The 27,385-nt window shown below is 49.0% G+C and overlaps 1 protein-coding gene across 2 annotated transcripts in view; it reads right to left on the minus strand.

The window, feature by feature from the left end:
• The window catches only part of ARL2BP (ARF like GTPase 2 binding protein), a 411,377-nt gene that overhangs the window by 193,377 nt on the left and 190,615 nt on the right, over window positions 1-27,385 (minus strand). The window lies entirely within an intron of this gene.

Here is a 27,385-nt window from a genome sequence, read left to right on the forward strand (position 1 = left end):
CTAGTTATCTTACTAGCAAGTAAAAGCCCCAAAAGTGTATGGTTTTATGTCACTCCTTGGTTTCGCCTAGGTTAGAACTAAGAAAGACTAAAGCAGGGGGTCTCAAACCTTTTCTGTAGTAAGAGCTACTTATGGTCAATGAAAATCATCCCGAGCTACTAATGTGATTACTGTTGTAATGGTGACGGCATCAGGGCAAGATTATATTCCTCGCCACCATATATATACAATTTAACGAGCAGTGATCACCTCAGTACATCAGGCAGGGTTGCCAGCAAATATGTAAAAAAAGGCTTTGTCAATGTGGATTGCTTCTACATGGGTAACAATAGCCATAGCTGCAGTGCCTTGGTAGCAAAGCAATAGTAGTAGTAATATGATCTGTCAGTATCAGCTTTAAATATATTTTGGAAATTCAAATATTTTTCTCCAAACATAAGCTAATGATTTCTGATAATGCATACATTTTCATCTCAAATACTTGCTTTCCATTTTTGGAAAACATATGTTAACTCAAACCAAGCAAAGCTTCTGATTTACTAGGCTGGGCTGCACACAGGAGAGCTACTCACACGTAATTGGCGAGGTACCAGTATCTCAAGAGTTACTCGTTGGAGAAGCATTGACTAAAGGAATTACCTTAAAAGATGTAACTATTAGAGCTAGTTCAAATAAGCTGGGAATTCAATTTTATAGGACATCTTATAATTTTTCTAAATTTAAGCAGCAGGAGAGGAAAATAATGTCACAGAAAGATCACAATCTCAGGCCTTAGAGAGCTGAACAACAACTCCTTTCATAGATCTTTAAGGCTAAGACAGCAACAAATCTATTAAATTACACTTTTTAAAGTCTGAGGCCTCAGACATCACAATGTCATAAAGATCTCTCAATATAGATCATAAAATACCTGCAAAAACCATTATATCATAAAGGTCTTTTAACACTAATATTTGTTAAATGTATTAGTTCTGCTTCACATATATATATATATATATACATAAAAACTGGTTTCCTTTTTTAATAAATCGATCCATTTTGTCACAAAAACAATTTCTCAACACGCACTTGTTGTCTGCTATTAACTGTGAAAAATGCACAAATGCTTTCCCTTACACAACATGACCTTTGGTAATACACCACTGGATCCCCTTTTGAGCACTGCCTATTTCTAAATCCTCCCACCATTATTTTCCTTCTGCATTCCCTGTGAGTGTGTGTGTGTGTGATTTGACCTTCATTCTTGCGTACCGATGTCTGAAGCGTAAAAGGTCAACTTCTGGTGCAAAATCTATTCATATTTTAGACAGTCTTCCATTACAGCTGAGTTTATTAACACAACGTTGTGTGTTTAAGTAAACACTTGAAAAACATTCTCTTTTAGAGATTCACTCCACAAATGTAATGACATTATCCATGGTTACCCAAGACCTTAATTTTACTTCTGACCATTCAGAAGAGTACCCTACCGGCAATGTTTGCTAAACTAACCTAACTACAATAAATGGCCTCAGAGTATCCAACTCGATCTACCACAGAAGGCAGTCACATTTGTTTTCTTCGGATCACTGGATACTTCCTTCACAAAAAAAGTCCCTAATTGTTTAAGATCTGAAACAATAACAAATTTATTTCCTTCGACAAAGCTTTGAAAATTTATGTACGAAGCCATCGGGCCATTTTTCAATGTCAAAGAACTTCAGCTTAGCTTCAGGAAGAAGCATTGGTGGCATCTTTTTTTCCTCTCTCAGCACTTCTAAAAATAATGAAAATAGTGCTTCTTGTGAGTGATTTGTCTTGCTATCTTTCTCGAGTTCAAGGCCAACAGCTGAGCAGACAGAGAGCATAGGGGTTAAAAAGATGTGATTTCCCTAAATACAGGATCACGTTAATATATATTTGTAGAAAAATGCTAATATTTACCTGTGGCTGTAGTGTTTTGTTATATTTGGTTGCTCAATTTGTTTAAGCGTGACCGGAATCAAAGTATGAGTGCATGTTTGTTTAACAGTGAAAGAAACGCGGAAACATACCATTTTACAACTCTCATTTATTAGGAAAACACAAAATAGATATGGATAATTACCAATAACATGGTCACAAAATAAATATGGATAAATACAGACAGAAATGTTTAAAAAAAAAAAAAACAGAAAATTGGGAGCCCTAGATTTAAACTTATCTCTGTGCTGATTACACACACAGAACATATTTAAATAAAGTTTACTAGCCTTAGAACATTGTATGTACCCTATTTTATTGTCCTCTGGCTTTACAACCCTTGAAGGCGTATTCCAATATTTGGAGGAGGGACAAGAGGGAATGATTAAAAGATCTAAGTCTCCGATATAAAGTAGGGAGTGTGCCTAGATCATCCATAGAAAACTGAAGGGGTTATGGTTTTAATCTCTGCCACGAAAGAGTGAAAATGTTAGCGACATGACACAGGCAAGAGAAAAATCAAAAGCATTAACATACTACTTGAATATGAAATGATCTGTTGGAGGGGAACTATCAAAGGTGGGGTTGTAAGCTAGCTTTAGATTGATTGGTGCCCAGAGTAAAAGTGTTCAATACGGGCACTGAACTATCTTGTTTTTCTGCTTTGTCGTTTTCTGCTTGTGAATTGGAAAATGGACTCGGAAAGAATAACTTTGCTCTCTACTCCTTACAATGCACCTTTTGTAGATCAGGAAAAGGATTTGTTTTTCCCCAAGGATTCTTTGTGCAGTAGAGATGAGTTGGTACTGGGGTTCTGTAAGTAGACTGGTTAAAACATCAACTGGAGGAATTTAGTCATAGACGCATCTAACTCTGGTGTTTTGGTCCAAAAGGTATGAACTTGCCCAGGTTTTCCCATAATGTAGTGCTTCTTGTGAAGTAGCACCCAAATGTGGTACCTTCGATCTGGCTTGAAAAGGTAATGTAGTATTACAAGTCTTGCCACTCAATGCTTACCCTCTAACATGCACTTGCAAGTATGTTTACCTGGTGAACCTCTTCTAAACTGCCAGATGAGATCCCCAGTAAAGGGGAGAAGGGAGTGAGGATGTTATCGACCCTCTGATCATCATGTACTTTCAACCTTTTCACTGTGACAAAAACGAAATCCTGGTTAGCTAAATGCATCATCTTCAAAAACCTTTATTCTGACTTCCCTGTCACAAGATTAAAACCAAGTGGGATGTGTTAAGACCCTACATGTTTCAGCCTATACAAATAGTACAAGAGGAGAATCTGAGAGAGTACAAAAAGTGCCAAAGGGACAGATGTTAGTAGATGCCATTTTAAAAGTTCGGAATCTAGACGTACAAATAGGCTATACCACAACATTTTGTAAGTTCAAGGAATGCCATTAACCTCATGCGCAGTGGTTAAAATTCAACACCCGAAAGAAAAATTCCTTGATCACAAGTGGCCCAGCAGACAAATATATCTATCTCTGAAAAATGGACTTGATGAGGGCACTGTAGTAAGATCAGATCTCTAGTGGAGCATTATAATCTCCCCCCTCATGCACCACTGACAAGAATGGAGGTTGTACGTGTATTTTGACTATTTGTATTTTTATATCTACTCAGTGTTTTACTCTGCTTCTATTCAAGTCAGCATGCGGTCTTTATTCTGGGTGAAGGTAGCACTATGGAAATTATGAAAATGAAAAGGATCAAATCTAACGCATTCAGAGACTGTGGTAGAATGTCTGCCTACAGCCAACAAAACTGCAAGAGGAAGATCCGCAAAAAATAAAACTGAAAGAATACCAATAGTAAACTTGTTTTTTTCCAGAGATTTATGTTATGCCACTGTTGTTTCTAATTACTCAATATAACGTGTTACTATTATTCATGTTATTGTTCCTCAATTTACTCATGTGAAGGATGGAAGGACGAGATGACCTTAGACAGGATGTGAACTTGTGTGCTGAAGATGATAGCAGATGTCTGTAGCGAATGCTTACTTCACTGAGCCACCTAGATGGTAACAAATAGAATGGTGGACACTTTCACTTTTACTATCCTGAAATTGCCTCCAGGACAATACACAAGGGAAAAAAATAATATTTATTTACTTAAAGTATTATTGGATGTTGTCCAAAGATCAGATGAAAAAAAATCAACCTTCAGTACCGATTGTAAAAATCACGGTCAAGAGCAGAAATATAAGCAGCATCATACCTTCTGATACTTCTGCCATACTAAGGAAGGATAAAGGACTGAGGGAGTGGGGAAGGGGCTGCCAGATCCTGAAGCCTTTGCTCAACAGCCACAAGTGGATAGTAGGGGAGAAAGGAGAATCCCCTCAGATGGGAGTCTAGACCTTTCACATTTAAATGTTGTTGCCTATTCTTTTCTTAAAACTTATGCCACAGAAGTTTCAACATACAAGTTATCAAACTACAACATTGACCTCCTTCTCCCTTCTTTCTAGCCGTTGTAGAATTTGAAGTAAGAAAGTGATCTTCAACATTGATCCGGTCTCACATACCGCCCATTGTTAAGGAAATCTGCATTCCAAACTGTGAAATAAGCAATTTGACCTTTATCAAGTCCTACTTAATGATGTGGAAGGTCAATACACATAAAATAATTCATCCATGATCTGTGCTCAAAAGATACAGACTGAAGAGTACACTCTGCTCTACAACGGATCCCCACATAACCACCCATCCTAACAATAAACAAGAATATTGGTGGAAAATGCAAAAACTCAAACCTTTTTGATAAAAACAAAAAACATCAAAGATGTGAAAACTTGGCGTCACTCTAGATGATGCCAGCACAACTACAGCTATCCACGTCCAAAGTCAAGGTGGAATAGACTATGGCTGCTCCCTTTTGCTCATTGGCAGTTTACCTGATTTTAAAAAAAACTGTGCAGCTATAAACTATCAATATCATAACATTAAAACAACCATATTATAAATTAAACTTACACACTTCATGTAACAACAATTTAAAATATCCTGCAAAATTAATATACATTTTCTAGTACATATTTTCAAGTACAGTAACTTGTGCTCATGACAGAGAATGCTGGAGGCTGAAGTCGAGTTCTTTATTAAGGCTAAAAATTGCGTCACTGGGGGCGTGGCTTAGCGAGCCAGCATGGCGGACGTCTTTTGAATAGGCTCCGTCCAGCCCTACACTAATCCTACATTTATCCTGCTCCTCTGTCTCTGGAAACCCATACCTGCAGTGCTTGGAGGTGGCGAGACGCAGCGACATTCACGGAGGGTGAGCGGGAGCTCGTGGCGGCATTCTACAGCGGCGGCTGGGCCTGTTTGATACTGAGGCCTGCGGGCTGTGTTGAAGCCGCGGCCTCGAGTGCAGCTCGTTCGGCGGACTCCTGAGCGGTGGTGCGGCTGCTGCAGGGGTGGACCCCCGCAGGTATCGCGAGGTGCAGCACCCGGCTGGAGAGAGCTCCTGCGAGTCAGGGGGCCCCCTCCCCCCCCCCCCCATAGATCGGAGGTCGATCGGACCACGGGGAGGGGGAATCGGGACCCAGAGAAGTGTGCTTGGTCGCGGCGCCAGCCTGATCATCTTGGAGTTTGAGTTCCCTGGATCTGGGTCTTGATTGGCGGTGCTGGCGGCCGGCGGTGCTGATCTTGCCATAATTAGGCGGGGGCCTGGTGCGCGGCTCCTGGGCTGCGGAGGCGGACGCGCCCTCTGTGTCCTGTGAGTGGGCTTCAGTTCCTCTGCTCTTGGCCTCCGGTGGCCTCTGGTCCTCGCGGAGGAGTGTTCCCCGTTGTCGGCAGCCTAGTCGGGCTGCGGGGACGACCTGGGCGACGTGGGGCGAGTAGTGGTGGAGTCCCCCGCTGGGCCCGAGTGAAGTCGGTGGTGCCTGAATACCTGCCCCCCCCCCTCCGCCTTCCAGCTTCGTGTGGGGTTCGGCGGTACTATCGGACCGCGTGGGGATACGGGGTGGCGACAGAGCCCTGGTGGAACTTTTGGGACTATATTGGAGCCCCGGGTGGGGCCTTGTGCGACGCAGTGGTGGAACTCGCATCGCGGCGGAGTGCTGACAGCGGGGGTGCCCTGACGGCCGCTTCGGCAGTGAGATCGCGCTGCGCGGACCGCCGTTAGCCGGGGGGGTCGCCTAGGTGTCACCTGTGATACCCCACCGGAGCGTGTGGAGATAACGCCTGCCTGTTGGGGGTGGGATCACGGAAAAGACACTCGGTCCACCATGACGAGGGATAAACATGGCGGGCGCCCTCCAATCAAAGCACGCTGGACAAGTTTGCTGGTCCTGGGGGCCAGGCTCTGGCGGCTGGAAGCTCCCAGGGCGCGGTTCCGGACAATGCGGCCCCCATGGCGGCAATCACCCAATCTAGAGACGCCCTTGACGCCAAGATAGGGGCGGTGGGATCAGATGTTATGTTGCTGCGCCAGGACCTGCGGAATGCGGTGGCACGCATCACCGAGACTGAGACCCGTATCTCTGGCGTCGAGGATGTGGTGGCGACCCTGCAACGGCGAGTTACATCCTTAGAGACTGCTCAGCGCGGCTTGGAGTCCAGGGTGGAAGATGCGGAGGGTAGGGTGCGCCGCAACAACCTCCGCTTTGTTGGATTTCCGGAGGGGTGTGAATCTGGAAATATGGAGAGGTTCATTGCCCAGTGGCTGGAGGGATGGCTCCCCCCGGACTCCCTTTCCAAATGCTTTGTGGTGGAGCGGGCGCATAGAGCTCTGATGCAGGAGCCTCCCCCGGGGGCTCGGCCGCGGCCGGTAATCGCAAAACTGTTAAATTATCACGACCGGGACACGATTCTGAAACTGGCCAGGGCCCAAGATTCTTTGCAATTTAATAATGCCCGCATCCTGATATTTCCGGACTATACTAAACGAACCCAGCAACAGCGGCAGTCGTTCCTAGCGGCTAAGGCCCGCCTGCGTGAACTTAAACTTCCATATGCGCTGCTATACCCGGCCCGGCTGAGGGTGGTCTATCGCTCCTGCACATACTTTTTTGATTCACCGGAGGAAGTTTTCCGCTGGACAGGTGAGACGGTGCGGCTGCGCCCTCACTCCCCACCAGGGAGGGAATCGGACTCCTCTTCAGGTGGTGTGGTCCGGAGTGGGCCCGGCGGCCGGGGGAGGGAGTCTCGTCGCTCCAGGTCCAAAAGGCAGTCCAGATCTAGAAATGCTCCGTCGCTGATGGAGCCTGCTGCGGAACCAGTGGCACCAGCTGACTGATTAATGTCTTCGAGAGTGTGCTTACCCTCTTGCGAATGCCAGTAGTGGGCAGAGGAGCCCATCCAGGGCCGGTATTCCTGTCGGGTATACCAGATGGGGATGGGGGCTGAGGGACAATGGACTACAGTTTAGGGATCCATTGGCGGGTGAGGGGTGGTTCCCCCTGTTGGGGCATGCCTGCTCTGCCTGCCGCGACAGGTACTTCATCGTTCACGAGGTACAGGGGGGGGGGGGGGGGGGGGGGGGGTTGGTTGGGTTGTTTGGGGGAATTGTTGTTGTTTCTTCATCGCACTCTCTTTTTGCAGGTAGGGGTCGAGCTGTGTGGCATGTCCTGGGCCAGTTGGCCCTTCATGGTCTTGATGTTTTGGTATGGCTGCCATGGTGGGTGGATCGGTAGATTCTATGGGGTCCCTGCGTATCTTAAGCTGGAATGTTAGGAGAGCGCTTGATAAGATTAAACGTGGCGCTATCCTTAAGCAGGCTTAACGCGCCAGCGCCGATATCCTGATGTTACAGGAGACACACCTTATGGGGACTAAGGCTCTCTGTTTTCTGCGCTTCGGCTATACCCAAGTGTTTCATGCGGGCTTTGTGCGGGGTTCGAGGGGGGTGGCAATCCTGATTCACAGACGAGTCCCCTATATACACATCAGAACGTGGAGCGATGTGCAGGGCAGATATCTCTTCCTGCAGGGTACGCTGAGGGGCGAGTCCATGATCTTGGGTAGTGTCTATGCCTCGCCGCCGTTGTCCTGGGGTTTTGTGGAGAAACTGGTGACCGTGTGGACGGATATCCCGGAGGGTGTAGCTGTGATTGGTGGAGACTGGAACGATGTGCTAGATGCTGCTGTTGACAGGAGGAGGCCCGACGGGGCCCCGATTGTTCGCGGTCCCACCAGGTTGTCTTCCCTTGTATTGGGCCAGAATTGGGATGACCCTTGGCGTCGGTTGCATGGCGTGACTCCGGGGTTCACCTATCTTTCGGCGGTTCACGACTCCTTCTCTAGTATTGATTATATTTTCGTGTCTCGGGGGGCCGCGGGCAGGGGGGAGGAGGCCGATATTCTCCCCCGGGGGTTGTCTGATCACTCGCCGGTAGCTATTACACTGCGAGCTGGCCTTGTACGGTGACCCTTCCGGTGGCGCCTCTCCACTTGGTATCTTCAGAGGGCGGAGTATAGGGAGCACATGGGGGACGCTATAGACCGCTACTTGTCGCTTAATGTAGGTACAGTCTCGTCGGCAGTATCCTTGTGGGAGGCAATGAAGCCCACTTTACGGGGGGTGGACATCTCCTTCTGCGTGGCGGCTCGGAGGGCCCGCAGGGAATCTCTTATTCGGGCGGAAGCAACTATACTGGACCTGGAAGCCCACAGTGGAGGCGAGGGAGGAGGGAGGTTGGTCCGTTGTCAGTTGTTGTTGGCGCAACAGGATTATTCGTCCCTCTTGTTAGATGAGGCCAGACAGGCGTGGCTGGCAACCCGCAGCAGAATATATCAGTGGGGGGACAAGTCGAGCAAGCTTTTGCATAGATTGTGTCAAGGGGCGACGGGTTCCCTGGTCCTCCCGGGTGTGGCTGGTCCGGACGGCCGACCGATGTCGGATCAATCGGCCATCGCGGAGAGTTTCGCGGGCTATTATGCGGACCTTTACGCTCCTCAGGACTGCCTGTCGGCAGAGGTTATTGCCCGATTTTTGGACGATCTCCCGCCCAGGGCCCTCGCGGACGAGGGTAGCGTCAACCTGGATCGCCCATTTGCGGAAGACGAGCTGAATTCAGCTCTTCAGGAGCTGCTGCCTGGTAAGGCGCCGGGTCCTAATGGCTTCCCGAGTAAATTTTTCAAGCGGTACTTCCGGCGGCTGGGTCCTCATTATTGCGGGGTGATGGAGGAGGCGAGGGAGGTTGGCCGCTTGCCCAGAGACTGGCGACATGCTGAGGTGGTGGTCTTTCACAAGCCTGGCAGGCCCCCGGAGCACCATGCATCGTACCGTCCCATCTCGCTTCGCAACGTCGAGGCTAAGGTTCTGGCCAAAGCGTTTGCTAATCGTCTTCGTCCCCACATATCGACCATTGTCCATCCAGGTCAGGCGGGGTTCATGCCTCAGCGGGCGACACGCCACAATATTCGCAGAGCTCACGCGCCGATAGCTGCGGCCGAGAGCTTGGGGGTGCGAGGGGCCCTTCTGCTGGCGGACATGGATCGAGCTGGGAGTATCTATTCGCCCTCCTACTCCGGGTGAATTTAGGTCCTCGTTTTCTCTCCTACTTAACGTTACTGTATACGGACATAACAGCGTCGGTGCGCGTGGCGGGTTCAGTCTTTTCCATTGATCGGGGCACCAGACAGGGGTGCCCTCTGTCACCTTATCTGTTTGCCCTGGCAATGGAGCCCCTGGCTGCATGGGTTCGTATCGATGCGCAGGTGTCAGGGTTTGAATGGGCAGACGGGTTGTCAGATCGCATCGCCCTATACGCGGATGATGTACTATTCTTTCTTACTCAACTGGATAGGACCGGTCCGCAGTTGCTGCGCATTATGCAGGTGTTTAGAGAGACTACAGGTCTATATATGAATGAGCGTAAATCCACGTTGTGGGTCCTGGGTGGGGGAGCCGACCCGGGTGCCTGGTTTTCCGCGGTGCAGGTGGCGCGTGGGGGGCTGAGGTACCTGGGCGTGTTTCTCTCGGACGTGAGGTCGGTCTCCTGGGAGAGGAACTTGGTGCCGGTGTGGAACAGGGTGCGTGAGGATCTCCGGATTTGGTCCCATATGCCTCTATCAATATATGGCCGGTCGGCCATATTTAAGATGGTCTCTCTTCCTCGCCTGCTGTATCAGCTGCAAAATCATCCATATCCCATTCCCTCGGGTTGGTTCCGCCAGGTCAATACGGCCTTGAGTAGGTTTCTATGGGGCGGGGGGGTTGTTAGAGTGGCTCTCCGCACCTGTTTTAAATCCACGTACTGTGGGGGACTCGCGACCTCGGATATTCTCTCATACTATCTGGCCTTACATTTGCTGGTTCCTAACGAATGGTGGTACGGCGATAGGTCGGATCCGGCATATGCCTTGGAACGCCGTTTAATGGGAGACCACTCACTACACACGCTTCTTTATTCTGCGCCCCTGCGGCGTGCCTTGCCGAATGTGACGCGGCTGGTGTTTCAGGTCTGGAGACAGGCGTTGCGGCGGATGGACTGGTGGAATCGTCTGACGTGTGAGACGCCGCTTTGGCAAAATGGGCGCCTGCCGCAGTTGGCGGCCTTGCCAGGCTTCCATGACTGGGATGCGATTGGGATCTCTACTTTGGGAGATGTCCTGAGGGGATCTATCCTGAAGTCGTTCCAGGACTTGCAACAGGAATTCCACATGCCGCGCACCCACTTTTTTAAATATCTGCAGTTCCGGCATGCACTTTCCCCTAGTTTGGTGGGCCTGGCGGAGGTGGCGGACTTCAGTCCAGTGGAGGCAAAAAATGTTATGGGGGACCTGCGGGACCACAAGATATCGAGGATCTACCAGTCCCTAGTAACACACTGCTCCCCATCATTGCAGCGTCTTCGTGCGGCTTGGGAGGAGGACGTGGGCACACTTGAGGAGGAGGATTGGGTGGAGGCTTTGGCCTCCCCACGGGGAGCGGTCATTGCTGTGAGCCTTTGCCTGATTCAGTTTAAATACCTGCATAAAGTATATTTCACTAGGGTCAGACTGTATAGGGGGGCCTGGTGGAGTCCCCAAACTGTCTTCGCTGCCTGCGCGATGAGGGGACTCTGCTGCATACCATATGGGAATGTACCGCGTTGTCTAGGTTTTGGCGGGGTGTTTTGGCGTGCCTCTCGGAGGTCCTGGGCTGGGATCTCCCTCGGTCTCCTAAATTAGTACTACTGCATGTCATGGATGATATAGGGGACAATGTTTACAAACGCCATTTGATGCTCCTGGGTCTTACCATTGCCAAACGTGACATTGCAACGGCGACAGCCGCACCCTCCGTTTCGGCGTGGAAGGCAGGATTAGATTTCTGTATGGGTCTAGAGGCCCCCATTTTCCTAGCACGAGGCTGCCCGCGCAAACATTACAAAATCTGGAAGTGCTGGGCGGACTACAGGGGATTAGATCTAGAACCTATCTCAGAATAAGTTTGAATGGCTGGTGGTATTCTCCTCTCTTGTCTGGAAGGGGCATGTAACACACGCGCATTGGATGGCATGGTGTTGAATGGACATGTGTCATGGCGAGAGTAGAGCTGCAGCTCTGATCATACCTGCTGATGTTGTAGGGATTCTGCGTATGCACAGAACTATGCGCAGGACACCAGAACCTTAGAGAATTGTGGTGTACCAGAAACTCCCCTCAGAACTAAGAACCCCTTATCCGACTAGCTTAGTGTCACATTCGTTATCCGAGATTTAGCTCGGCGGTCCCAATGTATAGACAACCCAGAACATGCAACTTAGTTATTCTCAGGAATGGTGGGAACCCAAAATACCCGTTTGCACATATATATTAGTCCACAACAGAATAACTAAGACACAGTAAAGTTTAAAGAATTTATTCATAAACCTCGAGTCCTGTTATACAGTACTTTGGCTAACATAAGTAGACAAATGGTTAAGATCATTACCATTAGCATTGTTACAATACCATAGAAAATGAAAGGAGCGATCATATTACTAATGACAGTGGAAAACAACCACCCTCCTTTCTCTAGCAACTAATAATATATTATTAGACTATTAGAAGGTCTCATAGGCTTGCATAGGGGACCCCATACCGTATAGATCAGCTTTGGTGTATCACATCACAGGATCAGCTCAGTGTTCTCTGCAACAGCTCTTCTATCGAATGCCCTAACAATATGCTGCGCTGTGATATTAAAGCCCACGACATTCTGGTATTTGCGGCTGCGTGCATGTTGTGACTAAACAGTGGTACGATCACCCTGAACATAATCAGCCGGCACCGTCTAGTGTCCTAGAACAGTTCTTTACTCGATGTACAGACCAAGGGCACTAGCAACTGTTAAGGATGTATAAATAACATTCACTTGAGACGAGTCTGCATTTCTCAAATGAATAACATGTAACAACAGTGTCGGGTGCAAAGGCAGCAAAAGCAACAAGATGTTTTTCCAACAGCTAACGTGATTGAGCTAACTTAGCACTGTAAATAGGGAGTGGCCTAAAACCACGTGACACTGATGTTACTGGACTGGTCGTGCAATGGGGTCTGGGGTGGTGGGAGGGGTTTGGGGGGGATTTGTTCAATTGGGCTGTATTTCATATGCATGGCCCTTCTGTATTTTTTTTTGTTATATTATGGAAAAATGGTCAAAGTCAGGATTTGGTTCATGGATGCTACGGATGCTTCTGGGGTACAGAGCTCCGCTGATTGTACATTTGACTAATAAAATTTGTTTACAAAAAAAAAATTTGCGTCACTCACATGCATTCACATTGAACCTGGGTATTCTGGATTGTGATCCAGACTTCCTCCAACAACAAAAGCATTTTCTACAGCAAGAGTTCATCCATGGCCCAGGATTTCTCTTTCCATGTCAAGCACACATTGATGCAACAATTTAAATTGATGGAGGGGGAGCCAGAGAGCCGGTGAGCAAGATGGCCGCACTTATGTAAGGCTTCGGCAGCCCAGGGACAATGTTCACCATCATCCTGCCTTATCTGGATGTTTTTTGCCTGGCCAGGGGCAGAGCGCTTCCCTGATGCATGATTAGATGTAACCAAGCTTTTTATGGAGCTTTTTGTCTCCTGCTCAGAGGGGGTCGAATTGAGCGGCCTGTGCCGCGAGCAAACATGCTGGCCGCCTGAGCAATTGCCCCGCCCTGGTGCTCCTTTCTGCAGTAATACACGGCTGGCCGCGGCAGCATTACTGACATCGCTCATCCCCTGCTGCGGAGTCGGGGGGGATAAAGGAGTGTGCCTCCTGCTCTTGCGGCGGGCCGCTATCCAAGGCCGGCGAGGAGCGTCGCTGGTACTGCCAGCTGCCTCGAGGAGGATTGGTGTGCGCAGGGCTGACCGCCGACTCAGCAGTCATTGGATGCCGAGATTAGAGGCGTGACGGTGAGGGACTGCGCTGCTGCCTCCGCTGTCTCTATAAATACTGGACCCCGAGAGACTTTACACAACTATACTCCGGCTGTTGAGTGCACAGGCTTTGTCTGTCTGTTCCCCTCTAAACTGGCTGATGTGGCGGTTTCCCATTTTTACAGGGCTTAATGCCCGGGAGTGGTGAATCTAGCTGGGGGCATTGCGGTCTGCAAACTGCACCTGGGGATCTGATACTTGTGAAGCCTCAACGGGTATTTCTAATTGTTGGCGGGTGGCTGGCCTTGTGAATTATGAAGCAGATGCCTGTATATGAGCCTCATGCACTGGTGCCCGGTTCAGGCCTCTGGAGGGCGCATGATACCTTGATGGCAGCAGTGCACACTTCTCATTTCCTACCATTGAATACGCATGAGACTGGAGACTATGGGGAAGACCGGAGTCTGCTTGTGCCCACCTGTGACAGACAAGTGGGGGTGAGGCGAGACTAGGCTTCTGTTAGGCCACATGGAATTGACCTCAACAGGCTCTTTGTAACCCCTACTGGGATACCGCTTCATTTGTTGCTACATTACTCATTTCAATACTAGAAGCTCTTTTGCCCTGGATTGTGGGGAAGACTGTGTGTGACCACGGAGGGAACGCAACCCTGTGCTTCATGCTTCACTCAACCATCATAGGCACCCTTGCATACCGACCCCAAAGCCCGCGTCCACCTTCTGCAACACCATCGCAGACTTCATTGCATCCCTAGCCTTAGACTCCAAGGACTACATCTTCTTTGGCGACCTAAATTTCCTCATTGACGACCCCAACGAGAAAAACACCACACACCTCCTCAACAGTATGAGCACCCTAAACACACTGCAGGACACACGCTGGACGCATTTTTCACCTGCAGCAACCGTGTCAAATACAGCCATGTCAAAGAACTCACATAGACCGATCACTCCATCGTCCACTTCAGCATCTCCAGCCTACATAACCACCCCAAGATGACTAACACCCCCCACCGGAGGTGGAACAAAATCTCAGACCCCAACGGGGCGAACGCCATCAACACCTCCAACCCTGCTACTGTCACCAACGTCAGAGAGTGAAAAACGTCAATGCCTGGACAAGCAATTGAGCAGACAGCATTGTCACCATCAAGAGCAACACACAGAGAAAATCCTCCAAAAAGGCCAGCTTGTACACCCAAGATCTTAGAACAGTGAAACAAGACAGAAAACAGTTGGAGAGGAGATGGTGCACCAGCAAGGACACCTCCGACAGGCCAGCCTTCAAGACCTCCCTCAACCTCTACCACAACCTGGTTAGTGTAACAAAAAAGACAGCCCTTGCCGCATGCATAGAAACCAGTGCCAACACCACAAAGGAAATTTTCAACATCGTTAAGGAATTCTCCAACCCAGCGGCCAGCTAAAACAACATTACACCCCCACAGGAGCTGTGCAACAACCTCGCCCACTTCTTCCACAAGCAGATTGCAACAATATAAGAGAACTTCGAACCCCAAACCACACCAACAGACTTCCTGGACAGATATGCCACCACCGTAACCGACACAAACCTCACATTGCCCACCTGGAACATCCTCTCCACCCAAGACACCACCCCCACCATGAAATCCATCCCTCGGGAGCTCCCACAAACCCATGCCCACACCACATCTTCAACCTTGGAAACCAAAGGATCGGCTAGGAACTCACCACCCTACTCAACAGCGCTATCACCACCGCAACATTTCCAGACACCTGGAAACCGGACGAAATCAGACCACTACTCAAAAACTCCTCCGCCAAACCCAGTAAAGTCAAAAACCTCCGGCCAATCTCCCAGCTCCCATTCCCAGTGAAGGTACTGGAAAACATCATCAATAATCAACTCATGACACACCTGGAGCAGATGAAAATATATTGTGAGGAGAAACGTCTTCTCACTGACAAGGGCGCACTTAATATACGATGAAACACACGGGTTTCTTCACCAATTTTCATTTATTGATCGAAACACAAATTATTTGATTCCATACGATGAGTTTCAAATGTTCATCAATTCATGTGGAAAATCATGTTCATACTTCATTTCAAATAAAGTTAAATATTCTCTTTCATGACAACCTTAGATGTCCACCCAATGCATTTCGGGTCAATAACATCTGACCCTTCTTCAGGGGTCTAAAAATAAATGAGACAGGACCATTAAGTTCACTATAACATTAAACTAAATGCATAAACAAAAAATCAATAACGAGTGCTAAATCATGTCAAAAATCAAATCATAAATAATCATACACTCTGATGCTAAAAATTAAACAACCTAAAAGGTGCCTAAAAACTAGAGAAATGTACAGCGCAAAAAACGGAAAGTGACATAAGCTATGGGAAACATGCACACAATCTGAAGAACGGTAATCTCAAATCTACTGAAAGATGATCTGTCCATGAGCGTATAAAAAGTGAAGTACGATCAAAAAGATCGCATAAAAATTATAACTATCACGGTGTAGACTTACTGGGGACTAAGCGGTCTCCGTGGCTGTCAGGTTTCTGAACTCGACGGACGGCGTTCGCGCCAAAACAGGTAACGAGTCAAAGTGAAACATGATGGGTCAGGATTAGTAGACCAAATCACGTGGTATGAGATTGAACTAAAAACTACACTATGAATGGCTCTTGGGGGAACCAGTGAAAATAAGTGGCTGCGGGTGAACCAATCATTACGAGCGAAAGAAAAATGGAGCTGCGAATCAGCTGAAGGAATAGGCTAAATGTTCTGCGCTTACAAAAAGCAAACAAACGTCAGAGAATGTATGTGAGGAGTGTTCAATAAAGTTAACAACACAAAAAAAAAAGAAACAATGTATATATATAGAAAAATGTATATATATAGAAAAATGATGTTAGGACCACATGATGCCTTATGACAATGCTGAATTATTGCAATGAAAATTATAGGAAACATGCATATTCTATGCGATCATTAATCCCAAAAGGGTGGGAACAGTTCAATTTCTTGATCCAATAATATTCAGTTCTTAGTCTTTGTTTTGTAGGATCCATGTCGCGGCGTTGTGAGATCGTTTCCAGTATGGTAAAACGTAGTTGGGATATTTGATGGCCAGCTTCCATCCAATGACATGCTACAGAGGATTTCAAATTCTTCATCCTATTGTTACTCTTATGTTCAGTAATGCGAACTTTCACTTTCCGCTCTGTTTGTCCAACATATACTTTGCCGGGGGGAGGAGCCTAGCGCGCATCCAAGATGGTCGCGTGAGCACAGGGCTCCCCGGACCCTTTCTGCTCCTCGGAATTTATCCTGAGAATATCCTGATGTGGTTTATGGAATCTGGGAGATGAAGACCAGCTGAGCACATATCTCTTTTCAAAAATCAACTCGGACCTGGGAATCCTGAGTTGTCGTCGTCGGAACTTTTGGGACCCACCCGACGGAGGTGACCGGGGTGAAGGTGACCCGTGGGGCCGGGCTGCAATTGAACAACAGCGGCTTCAGCGCGGTACCAGTTGCCGATCCACCACTTTCGGTTTCGGTTTTGGACTTCAGGAGACCAGCTGGCGGGTGCGCTCGGCGTGGAGAGGTGCTTCCTGGGCCTCTGCACGAGGTTTTCCTCCACCTGCCACTAGAGTGCCTATAGCCTCGGACCCCCTATACAGACATTTTGAGGTCTTCTTGCTGGCGCCCTTACACCTCTTGGTTGGAGGTCCCCTTGAGTGGCCGTGTTCACATGGGGGGCAAAGGGGGTCCCGAGGGGCGCAAGACCAAGGCCTCCCTCCGCGGGGGAGCGGTCCAGAGCAACAACATGGACCGCTACACCCAGGGCAGAGGGTCCCCTGGCGCTGCTGGCCTCCCCCCGGACGCTGCAGGGGGAGGCACGAACGTCTCTACGGAACTTTCCCTGCAGGACATTATGGGCGCCATTGCTGGCATCAGGGAAACCATCGCCACGCAATACGAGGCCCTGGCCCGTAAGATCGACACCGTCGCGATTGATGTCACCCTGATCCGGGCCGACCTCTCCAAAACAAACGAGAGGGTCCAGGCCCTCGATACACGGACCTCCACCCTCGGTGCGGAGGTGTCGGATCTGCGGGCCGCGCTTGGAGACATCAGGGTGGTCAACGATCATATGGCCCGGCGGCTTGAGGACTTCGAGGGACGGGCCCGACGCAACAACATCCGCGTCATAGGTGTACCGGAGTCCTCCGACGGCCGCCCGGTTGACCTCGTGGTCGAGGAACTTATCCTGCAACAGTTGTCCCCGGCTGGCCTAAGTAAGTTCTTTGCCGTAGAGCGGGCCCATCGAGTTCCGGGCGGTCGGCCACGGCCGGGGGCCCCCCCGAGGCCTATCGTGGCCAAACTATTCCACTACAGGGACCGCGACGCTATTCTGCAGGCCTCACGGACCCACGGCCCGGTTCGTCACGAGAACTCGACCATCAATTTTTACCCGGACTTCACGCAACTGGTCCAGAAACAGCGGATGGGATTCCAAGGGGTGAAGCGTCGTCTCCGCGAGCTGGGCCTAAAGTATTCGATGCTCTACCCTGCAAAACTCCGAGTGGAACATGGGGATCGGACAGCCTTTTTTGACTCTCCTGTGGCCGCAAGTGACTGGCTGGACTCGCTGCCGGACGGAGGTGGCCGTCCCAGACCCTCTGCGGGCACCGCAGGTGACGGGTCCCCTTTAGAATGACTTTTGGTCCTTGATTTTGCCGTTTTGCACTGTTCAGTTGGGTCTTACTTCTTTTGTATATTGTGTTTCACCAGGACCTGTGAGGGGGGCGGGCGGGGACGGGTCCCTTTCCTCCTCCGGGGTCTTTTCGTAGAATGGGGTTAGTGGGGCGACAGGCACACTGCAAGTTGGGGGGGTTTTTTGGCCCGCAGGGGTGCAGGGTGGGGGGAGTTGGACTTGGGGTGGGGTTGGGGGGGAGGAGGGGTTGTTTTGTTGTGTGTTTTTTGTTTACAGGGCGAGGTATTGATTTTTGTCCACATCTGGGAACTGTGCTGCAGGCTGGGGGACCCTTGATCTATTGGAGGGGATGGGGGGGGACGGGTTGAGGCTTATGTCATGGAACGTCAATGGGTTGGGGGACCGTATCAAGCGGGGTGTAGTGCTGCAATATTTGCGTCGTTTGACTCCTGATGTGGTGTTTCTCCAGGAGACGCATCTGGTTGGCAATGTTTGTCATGCAATGAACAGGGGGGGATATCGCCTCGTAGCCCATTCTGGTTTCACAACTGGTTCCAGGGGGGTGGGCATTCTCCTGCGAACCTCCCTTCCGGTGGAGATCACTAAGATAGTCTCGGATGACAGAGGGCGCTATGTGTGTTTGATTGGGAGGTGGGAGGGGCAGCCCCTTACCCTGGTTTCAGTCTACGTCCCCCCGGGCCTCCAGAACTCCACCTTCACTGACTTGGGTCGAATGCTGCTTGACCTTCCGGACGGCCTCCTGCTCATGGGCGGGGACTTTAATTCTGTGGTTTCGGGTGAACTGGATCGTCACCCACCAAGGACCCTCCCCGCTGCCCAGGCATGGCTGGGTGGGATGCTGGAGACCTTCGGCCTGGTGGATAGCTGGAGATTAATGCATCCGACCCAATGTCAGTTCACCTTTCACTCGGGGGCGCATGGGAGTCTCTCTAGGTTAGACTACTTCCTTATGCCCGCGGCGCAGACTGGTCGGATTAGAGAGGTCAGGCACCTGGCGCGGGGTATCTCCGACCATTCTCCGCTGTGGCTTCTTTTTGACACCGGGTCGCGGTCTGCAGGGCGGATCGCTCCCATTAACCCATGGTACCTGCGAGACCCTACGACTCGCGACAGCCTGGTTAAGGCTATGGACCAATACTTCCTTGATAACGAGGGGTCGGTGTCGTCTGCAATGTCCCTGTGGGAAGCCTTTAAAACCGTGATCCGCGGACACGCCCTCTCCCAGATAGTGGTGGCTAAGAAGGTCAAGAGTGAGGCAGTGGTGAGGCTGGAGACTGACATCTCGGGGCTGGAGTCGGCCTTGGAGGCGAATGTCACTCCGGACGGGCTCCATGCCCTTAGCCTGAAACAGTTTGAATATAGGTCCCTGGTCACTGACGCGGCCAAAACTATGTATAGGGAGCAGCAGGGTCGACTGTACGACGCCGGGGACAAGGCGGGAAAGTTGATTGCGTGGCTGGACAAAAAGGAGAGAGTGAATCGTGTGGTCCCGGAGTTGCGTGCTGCGGATGGAGTGTGTGTGACTGAGCCGGATGAGATTGTGGAATGTTTCGCCGACCACCTCCGGGCTGTGTACTCCCTGGTGACTGACAGAGATGAGGACGACTCTCGCCTTCTACTGAGGGATATTGCCTTGCCCGGCCTGTCCGTTGAGGACCGTGAGCGGCTGGACGCCCCCTTGTCGGCGGATGAAATAGCGACCGCGATCCGCTCCCTTCGCTCGGGCAAGGCTATGGGTCCTAACGGTCTGCCCATTGAGCTATATAAATTGCGCCCTGATAAGCTTGCGCCCTTCCTCAGTCGCATGTTCCGTGAGTCTCTTGCGGCGGGTTCCCTTCCGGCTGACCAGCGTTTGGCCACGATAGTCGTGATCCCCAAGGAGGGCAAGCCGCGAGACCGCTGTACTTCTTACCGGCCTATTTCACTGCTAAATGCAGAGCCTAAAATCCTGGCGAAAGTCCTTGCCAATCGTTTGTTGAGCGTCGTGTGCGATCTTATTCATCCGGACCAATGCGGCTTCATCCCGCATCGCAACACCGCTCTTAACTTGCGGCGTCTTCACGGCGCCCTGGCCAGGGCGGAGCTCCTCTCCGAACCGGCCGTGCTGGTTTCTTTGGATGCCACGATGGCTTTTGACACCATCGAGTGGCCATTCCTCTGGGCTGTCTTGGCTAAATTTGGCTTTGGGGAAGGATTTATTGGCTGGGTGAAGCTTCTTTACACGGGACCCATGGCTCAGGTGGTGGTGAATGGGCGGGTCTCTCGGCCCTTTGCCCTCGGCAGGGGCACGAGGCAGGGGTGCCCGTTGTCCCCTTTGCTCTTTGCTCTCGCCCTGGAGCCACTCGCTGCTTGGCTCCGCTGGGAGCCCTCGCTTAGAGGGATCCGGTGGGCCCCGGGCTTCGAAGATCGGGTCTCGCTGTATGCGGACGATATTCTCCTGTATCTCACCTCACCGCGGCAGTCGCTCAACGTCCTCTTTGACGTTCTGACTTCCTTTGGGAACAATTCGGGTCTCACGATCAATTGGTCTAAATCCTGCGTCTATCCTATCTCTGGTGGTCCTCCTCTCCTGCCGCCTCGGCTTCCGATCCAAATATCTCTGAGCGGCTTTAAGTACCTGGGGATATACGTTTCGCTGGACCCGGTGGCTCGCTATGAGCAGAATCTCCTGCGTCCACTCCGGCGATTGCGAGAGGACACGGCCCGGTGGTGCAGGCTGCCCCTGTCCCCGCTGGGTCGGGCCGCGCTGTTCAAAATGATGTCCCTTCCCAGGTTCCTCTATGCACTCCAGAACTCCTTCGACGTTATCCCAGTGGCCTACTTTCGGGAGGTGGAGAGCCTGCAGAGGAGACTGGTGTGGGACGGGCGGGCGCGTATTGCTCTTGCTAAGCTTACTCTCCCCTGGTACGACGGGGGCATCGCGCTTCCTGACATTCGCAGGTACTATTGGGCCTCGCAGCTAGCGGCCATTAACCATGCCACGTATGCGCCTGGCTTGAATCCGGCGTATGAGATGGACAAGTTCCTGCTTCCCGGCGGGAACTATAACAGGGCACTTTACTCCCGCTCGGCTGGCCGGACCCTTACGGGTCCTACTAAGATTGCGGTGCGGACCTGGAGGGCTGCCACTGCGGCCACGGGCTGGAGTGAGCGACTAACATGTGCTACTCCTTTGTTTGCCTCCGACCGCCTGGGCAGCCTCTGGACTACGAAGGGGTTTGACCAGTGGGATACGATTGGTATCAGCAAAGTGGGAGACCTGTGGCATAAGGGCACGGTTAAGACTTTCGCGGTGCTCCAGGCCGAATACGAGCTTACGGACAGGGAGTTCTTCCGCTATGCCCAGGTTCGACACGCCCTGCTCTCGGTCTTTGGGGAGGGGACCAAGATCCCGGTTTCCTCGCCCCTCGAGGAACGCATACTTGACGGACATGTCCCTGACAGTACTATTTCTTTAACTTATAAAAAACTGATTAATCATCGGGCTGACCTCTTTGTGCGCCTCCGGGAGGCTTGGACGGGGGACGGGGTGGAATTGGACGACGAGGACTGGCAGTCTGCACTGTCGTCCCCCAAGGAGGTCGCCATTCCAGCCCGTCTCCGGTTGGTACAGCTCAAGATTCTTCACCGGGTGTATGTGACGGGTCCTCGCTTGGTCTCGATGGGATTTTCCGATGACGGGCTCTGTAAGCGGGGTTGTGGGCTCAGCGCCACCTTTCTCCATATCCTGTGGGAGTGCCGCGAGGTGGCGGACTACTGGCGCCGGGTCCATATGGTTATGGGACAGGTCACTGGGGTTGTGCTGCTGCCGGAGGTGCGTCGCTGTGTCCTGAATGTGTGGGAGCCCAATGATTACAGCGCGGCTCAGACTCGGTGGGCGGCCCTGGGGAACATGATTGCCAAGAGAGATATAGCGCAGCTTTGGGGCGCCCAACGGCCGCCCACCGTGTCAGTATGGAAGGAGAATATGGACTGGTGTATGTTCAGGGAGAAGACTGTGTATGTGGCCCGTGGTAAGCCGGGGGCATGGGGTAGAATCTGGGGGCAATGGAATGCGTATCGCGGGGGTATCTGTACGCCCCCCCTGGTGGACACCGATATCGCCATGTCCCCCTGACCCCTGATGGTTCCTGGCACCTTTTGGAATAACTACATATGGACGTTCATCTCCCTTGACCCCCCCCCCCCCGTCCCCAGCCTCCCGGTACTCCTTCCTTTTGCCGGCTGCTTAATGGTCTGCACTGGAGTTCCCCGGAGGAAGCCTGACCCGCACTGTTTGCCCTTATGCCTCGCCTTTTGTTTTTCTTTTAGTTTTTGTGTCTGTTGGACTTAAGTCTCCTGTTCCTTTAGAACTATCCGGAGCCACTACGGGGCTGCGCCCCGGGACTTGACTGCAGCCATGATAAATGTATATTTCATTCTGTACCTAGCGGCCGGCCCTGGTGGTTGTAGGCCCGTGCTTGTAACCGAATTATTGTTCAATAAAATTTTTAAAAAATAAAAAATAAAAAAAATAAAACATATACTTTGCCACAGGGGCATTTAATGGCGTAGATGCAATTAGCTGTGTCGCAAGTACTGGTATGATTGAGGGCTATAGCGTAACCCTTGGTAGGATGAGTGAATTTATTGCCAATTATTACATTCCCACAATGAGTACAGTTTTGGCATTGAAGCATGCCGCGCCATTTCTGTGTCGATTTCTTGGGAGTGTTCAACATTTCTTTAAGATTTTTAGAACGTTGAAAAGCAAAAGTGATTTTGTCTTCATATAGGTTATTTAAATCAGGTTCCATTTGTATAACTCTCCAGTACTTGTTTATCGTTTTCTGAATTTTGTATGACTCAGTGGAATATTTTAACACACATACTGTTTTCTTTGTTTCTTTAGAATTGATAGTGCGTTGTTGAAGAAGGTCATTTCTAGATAGCGATGATACTTTATCTAAAGATGCCATTAAAACACTTTCAGGGTAACCTCTTAATCTGTACTTCATTGTTTGTTTATCAAGAGTAGTTTTTAAATCTTCTTGGTTGGATAAGATGCGTTTCATTCTGATGAATTGAGAGGTAGGTAAGTGTTTCTTCAGCGATTCTGGATGAAAACTCTGGAATAGTAAACTGGAGTTTTAATCAGTCTTTTTAATGTGGAGTTGAGTGGAAATCTGATTTTGATCAAGTTTCACAGTAACATCCAGAAATGCGATGGATTTCTCATCGATACAATGCGTGAATTTTATACGATCATTGTGCGTGTTCAAATTAGCGATGTTATTTTCAAGTTGTAAACGAGATCCTTTCCAAATTAAAAATAGGTCATCAATATACCGCTTGTATATTACAATGCCTTCATTCCAAATGGGGTTCTCAAGAATGTGATCTGTCTCAAATTTACTCTTGAAAATATTAGCGTACGAGGGAGCCCCCCCGAATCCCATAGATGTACCGCTGGGTTGATTGTAAAATTTACCTTGCCATTCAAAATAGCTACAGAAAAGTGCAAACTGCATAAGTTCCATAATTAGCAATTTTTGAGAATCATCCAATTCACTGTTTAATAAACTCCATTCCAAAGCTTCCAAGCCTTCATTATGAGGTATCGAAGTATACAACGCAGTCACGTCTATGGTTTACTATTCCAGAGTTTTCATCCAGAATCACTGAAGAAACACTTACCTACCTCTCAATTCATCAGAATGAAACGCATCGTATCCAACCAAGAAGATTTAAAAACTACTCTTGATAAACAAACAATGAAGTACAGATCAAGAGGTTACCCTGAAAGTGTTTTAATGGCATCTTTAGATAAAGTATCATCGCTATCTAGAAATGACCTTCTTCAACAACGCACTATCAATTCTAAAGAAACAAAGAAAACAGTATGTGTGTTAAAATATTCCACTGAGTCATACAAAATTCAGAAAACGATAAACAAGCACTGGAGAATTATACAAATGGAACCCGATTTAAATAACCTATATGAAGACAAAATCACTTTTGCTCTTCAACGTTCTAAAAATCTTAAAGAAATGTTGAACACTCCCAAGAAATCGACACAGAAATGGCGCGGCATGCTTCAATGCCAAAACTGTACTCATTGTGGGAATGTAATAATTGGCAATAAATTCACTCATCCTACCAAGGGTTACGCTATAGCCCTCAATCATACCAGTACTTGCGACACAGCTAATTGCATCTACGCCATTAAATGCCCCTGTGGCAAAGTATATGTTGGACAAACAGAGCGGAAAGTGAAAGTTCGCATTACTGAACATAAGAGTAACATTAAGATGAAGAATTTGAAATCATCTGTAGCATGTCATTGGATGGAAGCTGGCCATCAAATATCCCAACTACGTTTTACCATACTGGAAACGATCTCACAACGCTGCAACATGGATCCTACAAAACAAAGACTAAGAACTGAATATTATTGGATCAAGAAATTGAACTGTTCCCACCCTTTTGGGATTAATGATCGCATAGAATATGCATGTTTCCTATAATTTTCATTGCAATAATTCAGCATTGTCATAAGGCATCATGTGGTCCTAACATCATTTTTCTATATATATACATTTTTCTATATATATACATTGTTTCTTTTTTTTGTGTTGTTAACTTTATTGAGCACTCCTCACATACATTCTCTGACGTTTGTTTGCTTTTTGTAAGCGCAGAACATTTAGCCTATTCCTTCAGCTGATTCGCAGCTCCATTTTTCTTTCGCTCGTAATGATTGGTTCACCCGCAGCCACTTATTTTCACTGGTTCCCCCAAGAGCCATTCATAGTGTAGTTTTTAGTTCAATCTCATACCACGTGATTTGGTCTACTAATCCTGACCCATCATGTTTCACTTTGACTCGTTACCTGTTTTGGCGCAAACGCCGTCCGTCGAGTTCAGAAACCTGACAGCCACGGAGACCGCTTAGTCCCCAGTAAGTCTACACCGTGATAGTTATAATTTTTATGCGATCTTTTTGATCGTACTTCACTTTTTATACGCTCATGGACAGATCATCTTTCAGTAGATTTGAGATTACCGTTCTTCAGATTGTGTGCATGTTTCCCATAGCTTATGTCACTTTCCGTTTTTTGCGCTGTACATTTCTCTAGTTTTTAGGCACCTTTTAGGTTGTTTAATTTTTAGCATCAGAGTGTATGATTATTTATGATTTGATTTTTGACATGATTTAGCACTCGTTATTGATTTTTTGTTTATGCATTTAGTTTAATGTTATAGTGAACTTAATGGTCCTGTCTCATTTATTTTTAGACCCCTGAAGAAGGGTCAGATGTTATTGACCCGAAATGCATTGGGTGGACATCTAAGGTTGTCATGAAAGAGAATATTTTACTTTATTGGAAATGAAGTATGAACATGATTTTCCACATGAATTGATGAACATTTGAAACTCATCGTATGGAATCAAATAATTTGTGTTTCGATCAATAAATGAAAATTGGTGAAGAAACCCGTGTGTTTCATCGTATATTAAGTTCGCCCTGGTCAGTGAGAAGACGTTTCTCCTCACAATATATTTTCATTTGTAAGACACGTTGGGACTCCGTGTGACACAAGGAGCGCCGAAATTATTATCTTGAACCATTCACATATTTCTGAGTGCACGGGGATTACACAGTGTTACACCTGGAGCAGAACCAGCTACTCTACACCTCTCAATCCGGCTTCCGCAGCAATCCAAACTCTCCTCGATTGAGGAGAAACAATAACTTTGATCCTCCTCGACCTCTCGGCAGCCTTTGAAACCATATCCCATCACACACTGATAGAAAGACTCCACCACAGTAGCATCCAAGGGGACACGCTCAGATGGATCACCTCCTTCCTCATCGGCAGAACCTAGAGGATCCACCTCCCACCTTTTTCCTCTGAACCAAAGGAGATCACCTGCAGTGTCCCCCAGGGCTCCTGCCTCAACCCAACGCTCAAAGCATATATGACCTCGCTGGCCAACATCGTCAGATACCACGGTCTCAACATAATTTCCTACGCAGACGAAACCCAACTCATCCTCTCACTCACGGATGACCCCACCACCACCACCAGAACCAACTTCCACAGTTGCATGACAAACATCGCCGACTGGATGAAGAACAACTGCCTGCAGCTGACCACAGACACAACAGAAGTACTGATCTTTGGCAACACATGGAACGATTCTTGGTGGCCATCATACCCAGGACCCGCACCCACTCCTACCAACCACGCCAGAAACCTCAGAATCATCATTGACAACAAGCTAATCATAGATCAATGCCGTCTCCTCGCCTGCTTCCTCACTCTACACATGCTACATAAGATCTTCAAGTGACTACCCCTACACACGAGACGCACCGTGACAAGCCCTAATCCCCAGCCGACTGGACTATGGCAATGCCCTCTATGTAGGAATCGCAGCACACCTTCTACAGAGACTTCAGACCATACAGAATGCAGCAGCCAGACTCATTCTCTACCTTTCCTGACAATCCCACATCACACCCCACCTCAGGAAATCCACTGGCTCCCCGTACAAAAGGGATGCAAATTCAAGCTGCTGACCCTGGCACAAAAGACTCTACACAACCAAGGACACACCTACATTAACCATTGCCTGAACTTTCCCCACCCATTGAGAAGGCCATGCTCCACCTTCACTTCACTTGCCCATACTCCTTGCATCTACCGAAGCAGAAGTGGAGGATGCTCCTTCTCCCACATCACAGCAAAGACCTGGAACAGCCTCCACACGCACCTCCGGACCATCACCTCACTTGCAGAATTACAAATGGCCCTCAAGACCTGGTAGTTCGAATAAGCCTCCAGGGCCTGCAAGCGCCTGGGTACCCTATCAGATGATTAGCCATCTTTTATAACTCCTGATTGATTGATGGTGTGGCCTATCACAGGATCCTAGCGCTATTGGGGGAGTGAGCTGGCGGATCTCTCTAGCTGGGGGTCACCTCATCCACTGTTCTGGCACCTTATGCATGCTTACCTGAGAATCATAGCTTGATCACTACCTGCACTGTTCTGAGGTGGTGGTATTGGGAGGCACCTGGGTGCTGCGAACTATATACTACCTGTACGACTGTTCTATAGGCAATTACAATCTGGCCCTGGTCACCCCAGAAGTCAGCTCATTGTAAGCAAAAGGGGCAAATCCAATGGCAATCAGGCCAAGCTACAATTGGATTCCTGTTGTACTGTCTGCGTGATGGAGAAGAGGACTGAGCAGCCTCCTGCCAGGGGCCCTTCCTTGAATGAGCGTTCTAACTCAACAGACATGAAAACACTTCTTATGGCTATGCAACAAAACTTGACGTCTATTTATTGAGTCCAAAATGGACACTATGTGTAGCAGAATGGACACGC

Source organism: Triturus cristatus, chromosome 12 (assembly GCF_964204655.1).
Source record: "Triturus cristatus chromosome 12, aTriCri1.1, whole genome shotgun sequence".
Taxonomy (NCBI): domain Eukaryota; kingdom Metazoa; phylum Chordata; class Amphibia; order Caudata; family Salamandridae; genus Triturus; species Triturus cristatus.